This window comes from Gadus chalcogrammus, chromosome 12 (assembly GCF_026213295.1).
Source record: "Gadus chalcogrammus isolate NIFS_2021 chromosome 12, NIFS_Gcha_1.0, whole genome shotgun sequence".
In the NCBI taxonomy this organism is placed as follows: domain Eukaryota; kingdom Metazoa; phylum Chordata; class Actinopteri; order Gadiformes; family Gadidae; genus Gadus; species Gadus chalcogrammus.
The window spans coordinates 8,671,776-8,686,571 of record NC_079423.1 but is presented as its reverse complement, the minus strand read 5'-3'; the positions used below and the strand labels follow the sequence as shown (position 1 = coordinate 8,686,571).

General features: G+C 45.4%; 19 non-coding genes across 19 annotated transcripts; all 19 read right to left on the bottom strand.

The window, feature by feature from the left end:
• Window positions 1–2,336: 2,336 nt before the first annotated feature.
• LOC130397454 (5S ribosomal RNA) lies at window positions 2,337–2,455 on the bottom strand. Its single transcript, XR_008900047.1, has one exon. It is a non-coding gene; the product is annotated as a 5S ribosomal RNA (ribosomal RNA).
• A 662-nt stretch (window positions 2,456–3,117) lies between these two features.
• Window positions 3,118–3,237, bottom strand: LOC130394155 (5S ribosomal RNA). Its single transcript, XR_008897341.1, has one exon. It is a non-coding gene; the product is annotated as a 5S ribosomal RNA (ribosomal RNA).
• A 519-nt stretch (window positions 3,238–3,756) lies between these two features.
• LOC130397453 (5S ribosomal RNA) lies at window positions 3,757–3,875 on the bottom strand. The gene has a single exon (XR_008900046.1). It is a non-coding gene; the product is annotated as a 5S ribosomal RNA (ribosomal RNA).
• Window positions 3,876–4,404: 529 nt separating this feature from the next.
• On the bottom strand, window positions 4,405–4,523 carry LOC130394868 (5S ribosomal RNA). Its single transcript, XR_008897985.1, has one exon. It is a non-coding gene; the product is annotated as a 5S ribosomal RNA (ribosomal RNA).
• A 519-nt stretch (window positions 4,524–5,042) lies between these two features.
• On the bottom strand, window positions 5,043–5,161 carry LOC130394540 (5S ribosomal RNA). The gene has a single exon (XR_008897688.1). It is a non-coding gene; the product is annotated as a 5S ribosomal RNA (ribosomal RNA).
• A 529-nt stretch (window positions 5,162–5,690) lies between these two features.
• LOC130397452 (5S ribosomal RNA) lies at window positions 5,691–5,809 on the bottom strand. The gene has a single exon (XR_008900045.1). It is a non-coding gene; the product is annotated as a 5S ribosomal RNA (ribosomal RNA).
• Window positions 5,810–6,328: 519 nt separating this feature from the next.
• On the bottom strand, window positions 6,329–6,447 carry LOC130397451 (5S ribosomal RNA). The gene has a single exon (XR_008900044.1). It is a non-coding gene; the product is annotated as a 5S ribosomal RNA (ribosomal RNA).
• A 529-nt stretch (window positions 6,448–6,976) lies between these two features.
• Window positions 6,977–7,095, bottom strand: LOC130397449 (5S ribosomal RNA). The gene has a single exon (XR_008900042.1). It is a non-coding gene; the product is annotated as a 5S ribosomal RNA (ribosomal RNA).
• A 519-nt stretch (window positions 7,096–7,614) lies between these two features.
• Window positions 7,615–7,733, bottom strand: LOC130397448 (5S ribosomal RNA). The gene has a single exon (XR_008900041.1). It is a non-coding gene; the product is annotated as a 5S ribosomal RNA (ribosomal RNA).
• Window positions 7,734–8,252: 519 nt separating this feature from the next.
• Window positions 8,253–8,371, bottom strand: LOC130397447 (5S ribosomal RNA). Its single transcript, XR_008900040.1, has one exon. It is a non-coding gene; the product is annotated as a 5S ribosomal RNA (ribosomal RNA).
• A 519-nt stretch (window positions 8,372–8,890) lies between these two features.
• Window positions 8,891–9,009, bottom strand: LOC130397446 (5S ribosomal RNA). The gene has a single exon (XR_008900039.1). It is a non-coding gene; the product is annotated as a 5S ribosomal RNA (ribosomal RNA).
• Window positions 9,010–9,537: 528 nt separating this feature from the next.
• On the bottom strand, window positions 9,538–9,656 carry LOC130397445 (5S ribosomal RNA). Its single transcript, XR_008900038.1, has one exon. It is a non-coding gene; the product is annotated as a 5S ribosomal RNA (ribosomal RNA).
• A 529-nt stretch (window positions 9,657–10,185) lies between these two features.
• On the bottom strand, window positions 10,186–10,304 carry LOC130397443 (5S ribosomal RNA). Its single transcript, XR_008900037.1, has one exon. It is a non-coding gene; the product is annotated as a 5S ribosomal RNA (ribosomal RNA).
• Window positions 10,305–10,824: 520 nt separating this feature from the next.
• Window positions 10,825–10,943, bottom strand: LOC130397442 (5S ribosomal RNA). Its single transcript, XR_008900036.1, has one exon. It is a non-coding gene; the product is annotated as a 5S ribosomal RNA (ribosomal RNA).
• Window positions 10,944–11,472: 529 nt separating this feature from the next.
• Window positions 11,473–11,591, bottom strand: LOC130397441 (5S ribosomal RNA). The gene has a single exon (XR_008900035.1). It is a non-coding gene; the product is annotated as a 5S ribosomal RNA (ribosomal RNA).
• A 529-nt stretch (window positions 11,592–12,120) lies between these two features.
• Window positions 12,121–12,239, bottom strand: LOC130397440 (5S ribosomal RNA). Its single transcript, XR_008900034.1, has one exon. It is a non-coding gene; the product is annotated as a 5S ribosomal RNA (ribosomal RNA).
• Window positions 12,240–12,768: 529 nt separating this feature from the next.
• LOC130397439 (5S ribosomal RNA) lies at window positions 12,769–12,887 on the bottom strand. Its single transcript, XR_008900033.1, has one exon. It is a non-coding gene; the product is annotated as a 5S ribosomal RNA (ribosomal RNA).
• A 519-nt stretch (window positions 12,888–13,406) lies between these two features.
• On the bottom strand, window positions 13,407–13,525 carry LOC130397437 (5S ribosomal RNA). Its single transcript, XR_008900031.1, has one exon. It is a non-coding gene; the product is annotated as a 5S ribosomal RNA (ribosomal RNA).
• A 527-nt stretch (window positions 13,526–14,052) lies between these two features.
• Window positions 14,053–14,171, bottom strand: LOC130397436 (5S ribosomal RNA). The gene has a single exon (XR_008900030.1). It is a non-coding gene; the product is annotated as a 5S ribosomal RNA (ribosomal RNA).
• Window positions 14,172–14,796: the final 625 nt, after the last annotated feature.

The following is a 14,796-nucleotide window of genomic DNA, read 5'->3' as shown; positions in this document are numbered from 1 at the left end:
GAAATCAAAAGACACAGAGTGGGTATTACTGTTAAAATCATTTTTTTTTTTACGTACCCCTTTCTTTTTCAAGTTCCTCTGTTCCTCATCGGAATCAACCCCTCTCCTGCGTCTGACCCTGGGCGCCCTCTCCCTACAAACACCCAACGCCTCATTCCCAGACTTATTCTCCCTCTCCCTTCCATCAGCCAGTGTGGGGGGGGAAATTATAGGCGCCATACCACGCCAATGAGACGCGTCGGCTGTAGCCTCAATAGTCACAGCACAAGACCCCCAGGCTGCATCTTCCTCTACTGTAGGCCACCCGGGCGCCTGTAAAGAGAGGAGCCCCGCTTGAGAGCTCCTGCCCCCCCCCAACCCTGTGCCCCCATCTCCCCCTGATGCCGGGGCCATTGACACAACCAAATCCACTTCTAGGCTAGCCCCCGTGCCATGTCCCGCCTCGTTCCCCAACTGTCCAGACCCCCGCGGCACCTTGGCTACGCCCTCCGCTGGTGTAGGGTGCCCAGATGCCGGTAGAGAGGAAAGCTCTCCTTGAGAGCTTTGCCCCCCGGGCAACCCCATGCCCCCCACACCCGGGTCCTTCAGCACAACCTGTAGCTGACTGTCCAAGACTGTCTCCCCGTCAGACAGCTCCCCGTGCTCCATCTCCTCTTCCGCACTCTCTTCCCCTCCACTTTCCTCACTCTCCAACGATACAGCCCTTGAGTCTGGGTCAACTGAGAGGGCACCCCCTCCCACCTGCTCCTCCTTACACACACAATTTCCCTTTCTATTACCACACTCTCTGCATTTAATCACAGCCACACACTCCCTTGCATAGTGTCCCTGCTTCCCGCACTTCCGACAGAGGAAGTCAGGACAGTCCCTCACTATATGTCCAGGCTGGATGCACAATCTACACACCTTTAATTGTCTGTCATGGATGACTCGGAAATATTCAGCACCCTTTTCGGTGTCAAAACGTGTGGACCAAGGCAAGGACCGTACTTCCTTGTTAAACTTCACCTTAACAAACCGTGTACCCTCACATATGGTCATCCCAGGCCACTTCCTCCTTGCAATCGGCGAAACTGCCTCCACACCCCAGTCCGCAAGCTTCTTCAGAATCTCCTCATCCGTAATGTACACTGGTAGACTCATAAAGGACACCACCATCTCATCTGCAGTCAAGTCTTTTGCGACGACGCTGGTCCCCCTTATCCTAAAACCATCCAACAATCGCCTCTTCCCGTTGGGGTGATTCATCGTTACTTCATATTGGTTCAATGAGAGGTAGCGACATCCCAAGACCAATCCACATACACTCTGCATCGCCCTTAGCATCTCAATCATCGGGATTTTCTCCTCTCCCACAAGCTCCACAGCCACAGACAACTCCCTGCTGTAGCTCGGGCCACCATCCGCAACCTTGTCCTCCTTCTCTCTTGTTGCTCTCTCCGCAGTCACCGGTCTCCCGCCTAGTACGTCCTCCGATGTCCTCTTCGCCACACAACCACCATCCGTCACCGCAGCAGGAGCCGTGTTCCGTTCCATGCCGTCCTCCATTCGAGTTTCCGAAACCACGTGAGACATCGAAAAAAACCGAACTAAAGTATACTAATACTCCCCCAAACAGCAAGCTGTCGGGGGAATAAACGACGAGACGAAAAACTAACCAAAAAAATATCTATAAATACTTGATTTACCACCAAAAGAATCCTCGCTCCAACACCGTCCTCCTCTCACCACTCAAGCACACCAAACACTTCCTCAATGGGCGTATCACTTCCTCAATGGGCGTGTTCAGGGTGGTATGGCCGTAAGCAATTAGTGTAGGCGCAAAACCAGGTTTTATACAGTAGCACATAAGGAGTGAGAAAGCTGCTGAGGCTCGACTTTACACTTTTACAAAAACAATCATTAGTTAGATATAAACGGCAGTAATTGATTCAGTAGGACTCCTTATCCATGTAAACGATCATTGTGACATCTGAATTCATTAATTATCTGAAATACACTGCGTGTGCGTGTGATGTTAAATGTTTGAACCAAGGTTAACGGTTAAAGTGTCAGAGAATGGGTGGTGATTTTTTGACGTCCTCCCATGATCTGAAGTGAGCGTGCGTGTTTGTGTTGGTGAAAGTTTAAGAAATGTACAACTGTCGGTTCAGCTCTCTGGTGCTCCCTGCTGGCAGTATCACTATACTGTCCTCATGTTTCACAAAAATAGTTTTGAGAGACGTTGTCAGTTTTTGTATGTTGCTTAAATCCTCCAAAGCGGTTGGCAGTAAACATCAGGTCACGGTAGGTCACGGTAGGCCACGGAGGCAATGAGCTCGAGTTGAAAAAGAAATAGCTTACAGCACCTGGTATTCCCAGGCGGTCTCCCATCCAAGTACTAACCAGGCCCGACCCTGCTTAGCTTCCGAGATCAGACGAGATCGGGCGTGTTCAGGGTGGTATGGCCGTAAGCAATTAGTGCAGGCGCAAAACCAGGTTTTATACAGTAGCACATAAGGAGTGAGAAAGCTGCTGAGGCTCGACGTTACACTTTTACAAAAACAATCATTAGTTAGATATAAACGGCAGTAATTGATTCAGTAGGACTCCTTATCCATGTAAACGATCATTGTGACATCTGAATTCATTAATTATCTGAAATACACTGCGTGTGCGTGTGATGTTAAATGTTTGAACCAAGGTTAACGGTTAAAGTGTCAGAGAATGGGTGGTGATTTTTTGACGTCCTCCCATGATCTGAAGTGAGCGTGCGTGTTTGTGTTGGTGAAAGTTTAAGAAATGTACAACTGTCGGTTCAGCTCTCTGGCTGCTCCCTGCTGGCAGTATCACTATACTGTCCTCATGATTTCACAAAAATAGTTTTGAGAGACGTTGTCAGTTTTTGTATGTTGCTTAAATCCTCCAAAGCGGTTGGCAGTAAACATCAGGTCACGGTACGCCACGGTAGGCCACGGAGTCAATGAGCTCGAGTTGAAAAAGATAAAGCTTACAGCACCTGGTATTCCCAGGCGGTCTCCCATCCAAATACTAACCAGGCCCGACCCTGCTTAGCTTCCGAGATCAGACGAGATCGGGCGTGTTTTTTTTTTTTTTTCTTTTGGTGACACCCGTCACTACTTACAGCAACCTGGGCTTCTGAGGAGGTCTCCCATCCAAGTACTAACCAGGCCCGACCCTGCTTAGCTTCCGAGATCAGACGAGATCGGGCGTGTTCAGGGTGGTATGGCCGTAAGCAATTAGTGGAGGCGCAAAACCAGGTTTTATACAGTAGCACATAAGGAGTGAGAAAGCTGCTGAGGCTCGACGTTACACTTTTACAAAAACAATCATTAGTTAGATATAAACGGCAGTAATTGATTCAGTAGGACTCCTTATCCATGTAAACGATCATTGTGACATCTGAATTCATTAATTATCTGAAATACACTGCGTGTGCGTGTGATGTTAAATGTTTGAACCAAGGTTAACGGTTAAAGTGTCAGAGAATGGGTGGTGATTTTTTGACGTCCTCCCATGATCTGAAATGAGCGTGCGTGTTTGTGTTGGTGAAAGTTTAAGAAATGTACAACTGTCGTTTCAGCTCTCTGGTGCTCCCTGCTGGCAGTATCACTATACTGTCCTCATGTTTCACAAAAATAGTTTTGAGAGACCTTGTCAGTTTTTGTATGTTGCTTAAATCCTCCAAAGCCGTAGGCAGTAAACATCAGGTCACGGTACGCCACGGAGTCAATGATCTCGAGTTGAAAAAGAAAAAGCTTACAGCACCTGGTATTCCCAGGCGGTCTCCCATCCAAGTACTAACCAGGCCCGACCCTGCTTAGCTTCCGAGATCAGACGAGATCGGGCGTGTTCAGGGTGGTATGGCCGTAAGCAATTAGTGCAGGCGCAAAACCAGGTTTTATACAGTAGCACATAAGGAGTGAGAAAGCTGCTGAGGCTTGACGTTACACTTTTACAAAAACAATCATTAGTTAGATATAAACGGCAGTAATTGATTCAGTAGGACTCCTTATCCATGTAAACGATCATTGTGACATCTGAATTCAATAATTATCTGAAATACACTGCGTGTGCGTGTGATGTTAAATGTTTGAACCAAGGTTAACGGTTAAAGTGTCAGAGAATGGGTGGTGATTTTTTGATGTCCTCCCATGATCTGAAGTGAGCGTGCGTGTTTGTGTTGGTGAAAGTTTAAGAAATGTACAACTGTCGGTTCAGCTCTCTGGTGCTCCCTGCTGGCAGTATCACTATACTGTCCTCATGTTTCACAAAAATAGTTTTGAGAGACGTTGTCAGTTTTTGTATGTTGCTTAAATCCTCCAAAGCGGTTGGCAGTAAACATCAGGTCACGGTACGCCACGGTAGGCCACGGAGTCAATGAGCTCGAGTTGAAAAAGAAAAAGCTTACAGCACCTGGTATTCCCAGGCGGTCTCCCATCCAAGTACTAACCAGGCACGACCCTGCTTAGCTTACGAGATCAGACGAGATCGGGCGTGTTCAGGGTGGTATGGCCGTAAGCAATTACTGCAGGCGCAAAACCAGGTTTTATACAGTAGCACATAAGGAGTGAGAAAGCTGCTGAGGCTCGACGTTACACTCTTACAAAAACAATCATTAGTTAGATATAAACGGCAGTAATTGATTCAGTAGGACTCCTTATCCATGTAAACGATCATTGTGACATCTGAATTCATTAATTATCTGAAATACACTGCGTGTGCGTGTGATGTTAAATGTTTGAACCAAGGTTAACAGTTAAAGTGTCAGAGAATGGGTGGTGATTTTTTGACGTCCTCCCATGATCTGAAGTGAGCGTGCGTGTTTGTGTTGGTGAAAGTTTAAGAAATGTACAACTGTCGGTTCAGCTCTCTGGTGCTCCCTGCTGGCAGTATCACTATACTGTCCTCATGTTTCACAAAAATAGTTTTGAGAGACGTTGTCAGTTTTTGTATGTTGCTTAAATCCTCCAAAGCGGTTGGCAGTAAACATCAGGTCACGGTACGCCACGGAGTCAATGAGCTCGAGTTGAAAAAGAAAATGCTTACAGCACCTGGTATTCCCAGGCGGTCTCCCATCCAAGTACTAACCAGGCCCGACCCTGCTTAGCTTCCGAGATCAGACAAGATCAGGCGTGTTCAGGGTGGTATAGCCGTAAGCAATTAGTGCAGGCGCAAAACCAGGTTTTATACAGTAGCACATAAGGAGTGAGAAAGCTGCTGAGGCTCGACGTTACACTCTTACAAAAACAATCATTAGTTAGATATAAACGGCAGTAATTGATTCAGTAGGACTCCTTATCCATGTAAACCATCATTGTGACATCTGAATTCATTAATTATCTGAAATACACTGCGTGTGCGTGTGATGTTAAATGTTTGAACCAAGGTTAACGGTTAAAGTGTCAGAGAATGGGTGGTGATTTTTTGACGTCCTCCCATGATCTGAAGTGAGCGTGCGTGTTTGTGTTGGTGAAAGTTTAAGAAATGTACAACTGTCGGTTCAGCTCTCTGGTGCTCCCTGCTGGCAGTATCACTATACTGTCCTCATGTTTCACAAAAATAGTTTTGAGAGACGTTGTCAGTTTTTGTATGTTGCTTAAATCCTCCAAAGCGGTTGGCAGTAAACATCAGGTCACGGTACGCCACGGTAGGCCACGGAGTCAATGAGCTCGAGTTGAAAAAGAAAAAGCTTACAGCACCTGGTATTCCCAGGCGGTCTCCCATCCAAGTACTAACCAGGCCCGACCCTGCTTAGCTTCCGAGATCAGACGAGATCGGGCGTGTTCAGGGTGGTATGGCCGTAAGCAATTAGTGCAGGCGCAAAACCAGGTTTTATACAGTAGCACATAAGGAGTGAGAAAGCTGCTGAGGCTCGACGTTACACTTTTACAAAAACAATCATTAGTTAGATATAAACGGCAGTAATTGATTCAGTAGGACTCCTTATCCATGTAAACGATCATTGTGACATCTGAATTCATTAATTATCTGAAATACACTGCGTGTGCGTGTGATGTTAAATGTTTGAACCAAGGTTAACGGTTAAAGTGTCAGAGAATGGGTGGTGATTTTTTGACGTCCTCCCATGATCTGAAGTGAGCGTGCGTGTTTGTGTTGGTGAAAGTTTAAGAAATGTACAACTGTCGGTTCAGCTCTCTGGTGCTCCCTGCTGGCAGTATCACTATACTGTCCTCATGTTTCACAAAAATAGTTTTGAGAGACGTTGTCAGTTTTTGTATGTTGCTTAAATCCTCCAAAGCGGTTGGCAGTAAACATCAGGTCACGGTACGCCACGGAGTCAATGAGCTCGAGTTGAAAAAGAAAAAGCTTACAGCACCTGGTATTCCCAGGCGGTCTCCCATCCAAGTACTAACCAGGCCCGACCCTGCTTAGCTTCCGAGATCAGACGAGATCGGGCGTGTTCAGGGTGGTATGGCCGTAAGCAATTAGTGCAGGCGCAAAACCAGGTTTTATACAGTAGCACATAAGGAGTGAGAAAGCTGCTGAGGCTCGACGTTACACTCTTACAAAAACAATCATTAGTTAGATATAAACGGCAGTAATTGATTCAGTAGGACTCCTTATCCATGTAAACGATCATTGTGACATCTGAATTCATTAATTATCTGAAATACACTGCGTGTGCGTGTGATGTTAAATGTTTGAACCAAGGTTAACGGTTAAAGTGTCAGAGAATGGGTGGTGATTTTTTGACGTCCTCCCATGATCTGAAGTGAGCGTGCGTGTTTGTGTTGGTGAAAGTTTAAGAAATGTACAACTGTCGGTTCAGCTCTCTGGTGCTCCCTGCTGGCAGTATCACTATACTGTCCTCATGTTTCACAAAAATAGTTTTGAGAGACGTTGTCAGTTTTTGTATGTTGCTTAAATCCTCCAAAGCGGTTGGCAGTAAACATCAGGTCACGGTACGCCACGGTAGGCCACGGAGTCAATGAGCTCGAGTTGAAAAAGAAAAAGCTTACAGCACCTGGTATTCCCAGGCGGTCTCCCATCCAAGTACTAACCAGGCCCGACCCTGCTTAGCTTCCGAGATCAGACGAGATCGGGCGTGTTCAGGGTGGTATGGCCGTAAGCAATTAGTGCAGGCGCAAAACCAGGTTTTATACAGTAGCACATAAGGAGTGAGAAAGCTGCTGAGGCTCGACGTTACACTTTTACAAAAACAATCATTAGTTAGATATAAACGGCAGTAATTGATTCAGTAGGACTCCTTATCCATGTAAACGATCATTGTGACATCTGAATTCATTAATTATCTGAAATACACTGCGTGTGCGTGTGATGTTAAATGTTTGAACCAAGGTTAACGGTTAAAGTGTCAGAGAATGGGTGGTGATTTTTTGACGTCCTCCCATGATCTGAAGTGAGCGTGCGTGTTTGTGTTGGTGAAAGTTTAAGAAATGTACAACTGTCGGTTCAGCTCTCTGGTGCTCCCTGCTGGCAGTATCACTATACTGTCCTCATGTTTCACAAAAATAGTTTTGAGAGACGTTGTCAGTTTTTGTATGTTGCTTAAATCCTCCAAAGCGGTTGGCAGTAAACATCAGGTCACGGTACGCCACGGAGTCAATGAGCTCGAGTTGAAAAAGAAAAAGCTTACAGCACCTGGTATTCCCAGGCGGTCTCCCATCCAAGTACTAACCAGGCCCGACCCTGCTTAGCTTCCGAGATCAGACGAGATCGGGCGTGTTCAGGGTGGTATGGCCGTAAGCAATTAGTGCAGGCGCAAAACCAGGTTTTATACAGTAGCACATAAGGAGTGAGAAAGCTGCTGAGGCTCGACGTTACACTTTTACAAAAACAATCATTAGTTAGATATAAACGGCAGTAATTGATTCAGTAGGACTCCTTATCCATGTAAACGATCATTGTGACATCTGAATTCATTAATTATCTGAAATACACTGCGTGTGCGTGTGATGTTAAATGTTTGAACCAAGGTTAACGGTTAAAGTGTCAGAGAATGGGTGGTGATTTTTTGACGTCCTCCCATGATCTGAAGTGAGCGTGCGTGTTTGTGTTGGTGAAAGTTTAAGAAATGTACAACTGTCGGTTCAGCTCTCTGGTGCTCCCTGCTGGCAGTATCACTATACTGTCCTCATGTTTCACAAAAATAGTTTTGAGAGACGTTGTCAGTTTTTGTATGTTGCTTAAATCCTCCAAAGCGGTTGGCAGTAAACATCAGGTCACGGTACGCCACGGAGTCAATGAGCTCGAGTTGAAAAAGAAAAAGCTTACAGCACCTGGTATTCCCAGGCGGTCTCCCATCCAAGTACTAACCAGGCCCGACCCTGCTTAGCTTCCGAGATCAGACGAGATCGGGCGTGTTCAGGGTGGTATGGCCGTAAGCAATTAGTGCAGGCGCAAAACCAGGTTTTATACAGTAGCACATAAGGAGTGAGAAAGCTGCTGAGGCTCGACGTTACACTTTTACAAAAACAATCATTAGTTAGATATAAACGGCAGTAATTGATTCAGTAGGACTCCTTATCCATGTAAACGATCATTGTGACATCTGAATTCATTAATTATCTGAAATACACTGCGTGTGCGTGTGATGTTAAATGTTTGAACCAAGGTTAACGGTTAAAGTGTCAGAGAATGGGTGGTGATTTTTTGACGTCCTCCCATGATCTGAAGTGAGCGTGCGTGTTTGTGTTGGTGAAAGTTTAAGAAATGTACAACTGTCGGTTCAGCTCTCTGGTGCTCCCTGCTGGCAGTATCACTATACTGTCCTCATGTTTCACAAAAATAGTTTTGAGAGACGTTGTCAGTTTTTGTATGTTGCTTAAATCCTCCAAAGCGGTTGGCAGTAAACATCAGGTCACGGTACGCCACGGAGTCAATGAGCTCGAGTTGAAAAAGAAAAAGCTTACAGCACCTGGTATTCCCAGGCGGTCTCCCATCCAAGTACTAACCAGGCCCGACCCTGCTTAGCTTCCGAGATCAGACGAGATCGGGCGTGTTCAGGGTGGTATGGCCGTAAGCAATTAGTGCAGGCGCAAAACCAGGTTTTATACAGTAGCACATAAGGAGTGAGAAAGCTGCTGAGGCTCGACGTTACACTTTTACAAAAACAATCATTAGTTAGATATAAACGGCAGTAATTGATTCAGTAGGACTCCTTATCCATGTAAACGATCATTGTGACATCTGAATTCATTAATTATCTGAAATACACTGCGTGTGCGTGTGATGTTAAATGTTTGAACCAAGGTTAACGGTTAAAGTGTCAGAGAATGGGTGGTGATTTTTTGACGTCCTCCCATGATCTGAAGTGAGCGTGCGTGTTTGTGTTGGTGAAAGTTTAAGAAATGTACAACTGTCGGTTCAGCTCTCTGGTGCTCCCTGCTGGCAGTATCACTATACTGTCCTCATGTTTCACAAAAATAGTTTTGAGAGACGTTGTCAGTTTTTGTATGTTGCTTAAATCCTCCAAAGCGGTTGGCAGTAAACATCAGGTCACGGTACGCCACGGTAGGCCACGGAGGCAATGAGCTCGAGTTGAAAAAGAAAAGCTTACAGCACCTGGTATTCCCAGGCGGTCTCCCATCCAAGTACTAACCAGGCCCGACCCTGCTTAGCTTCCGAGATCAGACGAGATCGGGCGTGTTCAGGGTGGTATGGCCGTAAGCAATTAGTGCAGGCGCAAAACCAGGTTTTATACAGTAGCACATAAGGAGTGAGAAAGCTGCTGAGGCTCGACGTTACACTCTTACAAAAACAATCATTAGTTAGATATAAACGGCAGTAATTGATTCAGTAGGACTCCTTATCCATGTAAACGATCATTGTGACATCTGAATTCATTAATTATCTGAAATACACTGCGTGTGCGTGTGATGTTAAATGTTTGAACCAAGGTTAACGGTTAAAGTGTCAGAGAATGGGTGGTGATTTTTTGACGTCCTCCCATGATCTGAAGTGAGCGTGCGTGTTTGTGTTGGTGAAAGTTTAAGAAATGTACAACTGTCGTTTCAGCTCTCTGGTGCTCCCTGCTGGCAGTATCACTATACTGTCCTCATGTTTCACAAAAATAGTTTTGAGAGACGTTGTCAGTTTTTGTATGTTGCTTAAATCCTCCAAAGCGGTTGGCAGTAAACATCAGGTCACGGTACGCCACGGTAGGCCACGGAGGCAATGAGCTCGAGTTGAAAAAGAAAAAGCTTACAGCACCTGGTATTCCCAGGCGGTCTCCCATCCAAGTACTAACCAGGCCCGACCCTGCTTAGCTTCCGAGATCAGACGAGATCGGGCGTGTTCAGGGTGGTATGGCCGTAAGCAATTAGTGCAGGCGCAAAACCAGGTTTTATACAGTAGCACATAAGGAGTGAGAAAGCTGCTGAGGCTCGACGTTACACTCTTACAAAAACAATCATTAGTTAGATATAAACGGCAGTAATTGATTCAGTAGGACTCCTTATCCATGTAAACCGATCATTGTGACATCTGAATTCATTAATTATCTGAAATACACTGCGTGTGCGTGTGATGTTAAATGTTTGAACCAAGGTTAACGGTTAAAGTGTCAGAGAATGGGTGGTGATTTTTTGACGTCCTCCCATGATCTGAAGTGAGCGTGCGTGTTTGTGTTGGTGAAAGTTTAAGAAATGTACAACTGTCGGTTCAGCTCTCTGGTGCTCCCTGCTGGCAGTATCACTATACTGTCCTCATGTTTCACAAAAATAGTTTTGAGAGACGTTGTCAGTTTTTGTATGTTGCTTAAATCCTCCAAAGCGGTTGGCAGTAAACATCAGGTCACGGTACGCCACGGAGTCAATGAGCTCGAGTTGAAAAAGAAAAAGCTTACAGCACCTGGTATTCCCAGGCGGTCTCCCATCCAAGTACTAACCAGGCCCGACCCTGCTTAGCTTCCGAGATCAGACGAGATCGGGCGTGTTCAGGGTGGTATGGCCGTAAGCAATTAGTGCAGGCGCAAAACCAGGTTTTATACAGTAGCACATAAGGAGTGAGAAAGCTGCTGAGGCTCGACGTTACACTTTTACAAAAACAATCATTAGTTAGATATAAACGGCAGTAATTGATTCAGTAGGACTCCTTATCCATGTAAACGATCATTGTGACATCTGAATTCATTAATTATCTGAAATACACTGCGTGTGCGTGTGATGTTAAATGTTTGAACCAAGGTTAACGGTTAAAGTGTCAGAGAATGGGTGGTGATTTTTTGACGTCCTCCCATGATCTGAAGTGAGCGTGCGTGTTTGTGTTGGTGAAAGTTTAAGAAATGTACAACTGTCGGTTCAGCTCTCTGGTGCTCCCTGCTGGCAGTATCACTATACTGTCCTCATGTTTCACAAAAATAGTTTTGAGAGACGTTGTCAGTTTTTGTATGTTGCTTAAATCCTCCAAAGCGGTTGGCAGTAAACATCAGGTCACGGTACGCCACGGTAGGCCACGGAGGCAATGAGCTCGAGTTGAAAAAGAAAAAGCTTACAGCACCTGGTATTCCCAGGCGGTCTCCCATCCAAGTACTAACCAGGCCCGACCCTGCTTAGCTTCCGAGATCAGACGAGATCGGGCGTGTTCAGGGTGGTATGGCCGTAAGCAATTAGTGCAGGCGCAAAACCAGGTTTTATACAGTAGCACATAAGGAGTGAGAAAGCTGCTGAGGCTCGACGTTACACTTTTACAAAAACAATCATTAGTTAGATATAAACGGCAGTAATTGATTCAGTAGGACTCCTTATCCATGTAAACGATCATTGTGACATCTGAATTCATTAATTATCTGAAATACACTGCGTGTGCGTGTGATGTTAAATGTTTGAACCAAGGTTAACGGTTAAAGTGTCAGAGAATGGGTGGTGATTTTTTGACGTCCTCCCATGATCTGAAGTGAGCGTGCGTGTTTGTGTTGGTGAAAGTTTAAGAAATGTACAACTGTCGGTTCAGCTCTCTGGTGCTCCCTGCTGGCAGTATCACTATACTGTCCTCATGTTTCACAAAAATAGTTTTGAGAGACGTTGTCAGTTTTTGTATGTTGCTTAAATCCTCCAAAGCGGTTGGCAGTAAACATCAGGTCACGGTACGCCACGGTAGGCCACGGAGGCAATGAGCTCGAGTTGAAAAAGAAAAAGCTTACAGCACCTGGTATTCCCAGGCGGTCTCCCATCCAAGTACTAACCAGGCCCGACCCTGCTTAGCTTCCGAGATCAGACGAGATCGGGCGTGTTCAGGGTGGTATGGCCGTAAGCAATTAGTGCAGGCGCAAAACCAGGTTTTATACAGTAGCACATAAGGAGTGAGAAAGCTGCTGAGGCTCGACGTTACACTTTTACAAAAACAATCATTAGTTAGATATAAACGGCAGTAATTGATTCAGTAGGACTCCTTATCCATGTAAACGATCATTGTGACATCTGAATTCATTAATTATCTGAAATACACTGCGTGTGCGTGTGATGTTAAATGTTTGAACCAAGGTTAACGGTTAAAGTGTCAGAGAATGGGTGGTGATTTTTTGACGTCCTCCCATGATCTGAAGTGAGCGTGCGTGTTTGTGTTGGTGAAAGTTTAAGAAATGTACAACTGTCGGTTCAGCTCTCTGGTGCTCCCTGCTGGCAGTATCACTATACTGTCCTCATGTTTCACAAAAATAGTTTTGAGAGACGTTGTCAGTTTTTGTATGTTGCTTAAATCCTCCAAAGCGGTTGGCAGTAAACATCAGGTCACGGTACGCCACGGTAGGCCACGGAGTCAATGAGCTCGAGTTGAAAAAGAAAAAGCTTACAGCACCTGGTATTCCCAGGCGGTCTCCCATCCAAGTACTAACCAGGCCCGACCCTGCTTAGCTTCCGAGATCAGACGAGATCGGGCGTGTTCAGGGTGGTATGGCCGTAAGCAATTAGTGCAGGCGCAAAACCAGGTTTTATACAGTAGCACATAAGGAGTGAGAAAGCTGCTGAGGCTCGACGTTACACTCTTACAAAAACAATCATTAGTTAGATATAAACGGCAGTAATTGATTCAGTAGGACTCCTTATCCATGTAAACGATCATTGTGACATCTGAATTCATTAATTATCTGAAATACACTGCGTGTGCGTGTGATGTTAAATGTTTGAACCAAGGTTAACGGTTAAAGTGTCAGAGAATGGGTGGTGATTTTTTGACGTCCTCCCATGATCTGAAGTGAGCGTGCGTGTTTGTGTTGGTGAAAGTTTAAGAAATGTACAACTGTCGGTTCAGCTCTCTGGTGCTCCCTGCTGGCAGTATCACTATACTGTCCTCATGTTTCACAAAAATAGTTTTGAGAGACGTTGTCAGTTTTTGTATGTTGCTTAAATCCTCCAAAGCGGTTGGCAGTAAACATCAGGTCACGGTACGCCACGGAGTCAATGAGCTCGAGTTGAAAAAGAAAAAGCTTACAGCACCTGGTATTCCCAGGCGGTCTCCCATCCAAGTACTAACCAGGCCCGACCCTGCTTAGCTTCCGAGATCAGACGAGATCGGGCGTGTTCAGGGTGGTATGGCCGTAAGCAATTAGTGCAGGCGCAAAACCAGGTTTTATACAGTAGCACATAAGGAGTGAGAAAGCTGCTGAGGCTCGACGTTACACTTTACAAAAACAATCATTAGTTAGATATAAACGGCAGTAATTGATTCAGTAGGACTCCTTATCCATGTAAACGATCATTGTGACATCTGAATTCATTAATTATCTGAAATACACTGCGTGTGCGTGTGATGTTAAATGTTTGAACCAAGGTTAACGGTTAAAGTGTCAGAGAATGGGTGGTGATTTTTTGACGTCCTCCCATGATCTGAAGTGAGCGTGCGTGTTTGTGTTGGTGAAAGTTTAAGAAATGTACAACTGTCGGTTCAGCTCTCTGGTGCTCCCTGCTGGCAGTATCACTATACTGTCCTCATGTTTCACAAAAATAGTTTTGAGAGACGTTGTCAGTTTTTGTATGTTGCTTAAATCCTCCAAAGCGGTTGGCAGTAAACATCAGGTCACGGTACGCACGGTAGGCCACGGAGTCAATGAGCTCGAGTTGAAAAAGAAAAAGCTTACAGCACCTGGTATTCCCAGGCGGTCTCCCATCCAAGTACTAACCAGGCCCGACCCTGCTTAGCTTCCGAGATCAGACGAGATCGGGCGTGTTCAGGGTGGTATGGCCGTAAGCAATTAGTGCAGGCGCAAAACCAGGTTTTATACAGTAGCACATAAGGAGTGAGAAAGCTGCTGAGGCTCGACGTTACACTTTACAAAAACAATCATTAGTTAGATATAAACGGCAGTAATTGATTCAGTAGGACTCCTTATCCATGTAAACGATCATTGTGACATCTGAATTCATTAATTATCTGAAATACACTGCGTGTGCGTGTGATGTTAAATGTTTGAACCAAGGTTAACGGTTAAAGTGTCAGAGAATGGGTGGTGATTTTTTGACGTCCTCCCATGATCTGAAGTGAGCGTGCGTGTTTGTGTTGGTGAAAGTTTAAGAAATGTACAACTGTCGGTTCAGCTCTCTGGTGCTCCCTGCTGGCAGTATCACTATACTGTCCTCATGTTTCACAAAAATAGTTTTGAGAGACGTTGTCAGTTTTTGTATGTTGCTTAAATCCTCCAAAGCGGTTGGCAGTAAACATCAGGTCACGGTACGGCACGGTAGGCCACGGAGGCAATGAGCTCGAGTTGAAAAAGAAAAAGCTTACAGCACCTGGTATTCCAGGCGGTCTCCCATCCAAGTACTAACCAGGCCCGACCCTGCTTAGCTTCCGAGATCAGACGAGATCGGGCGTGTT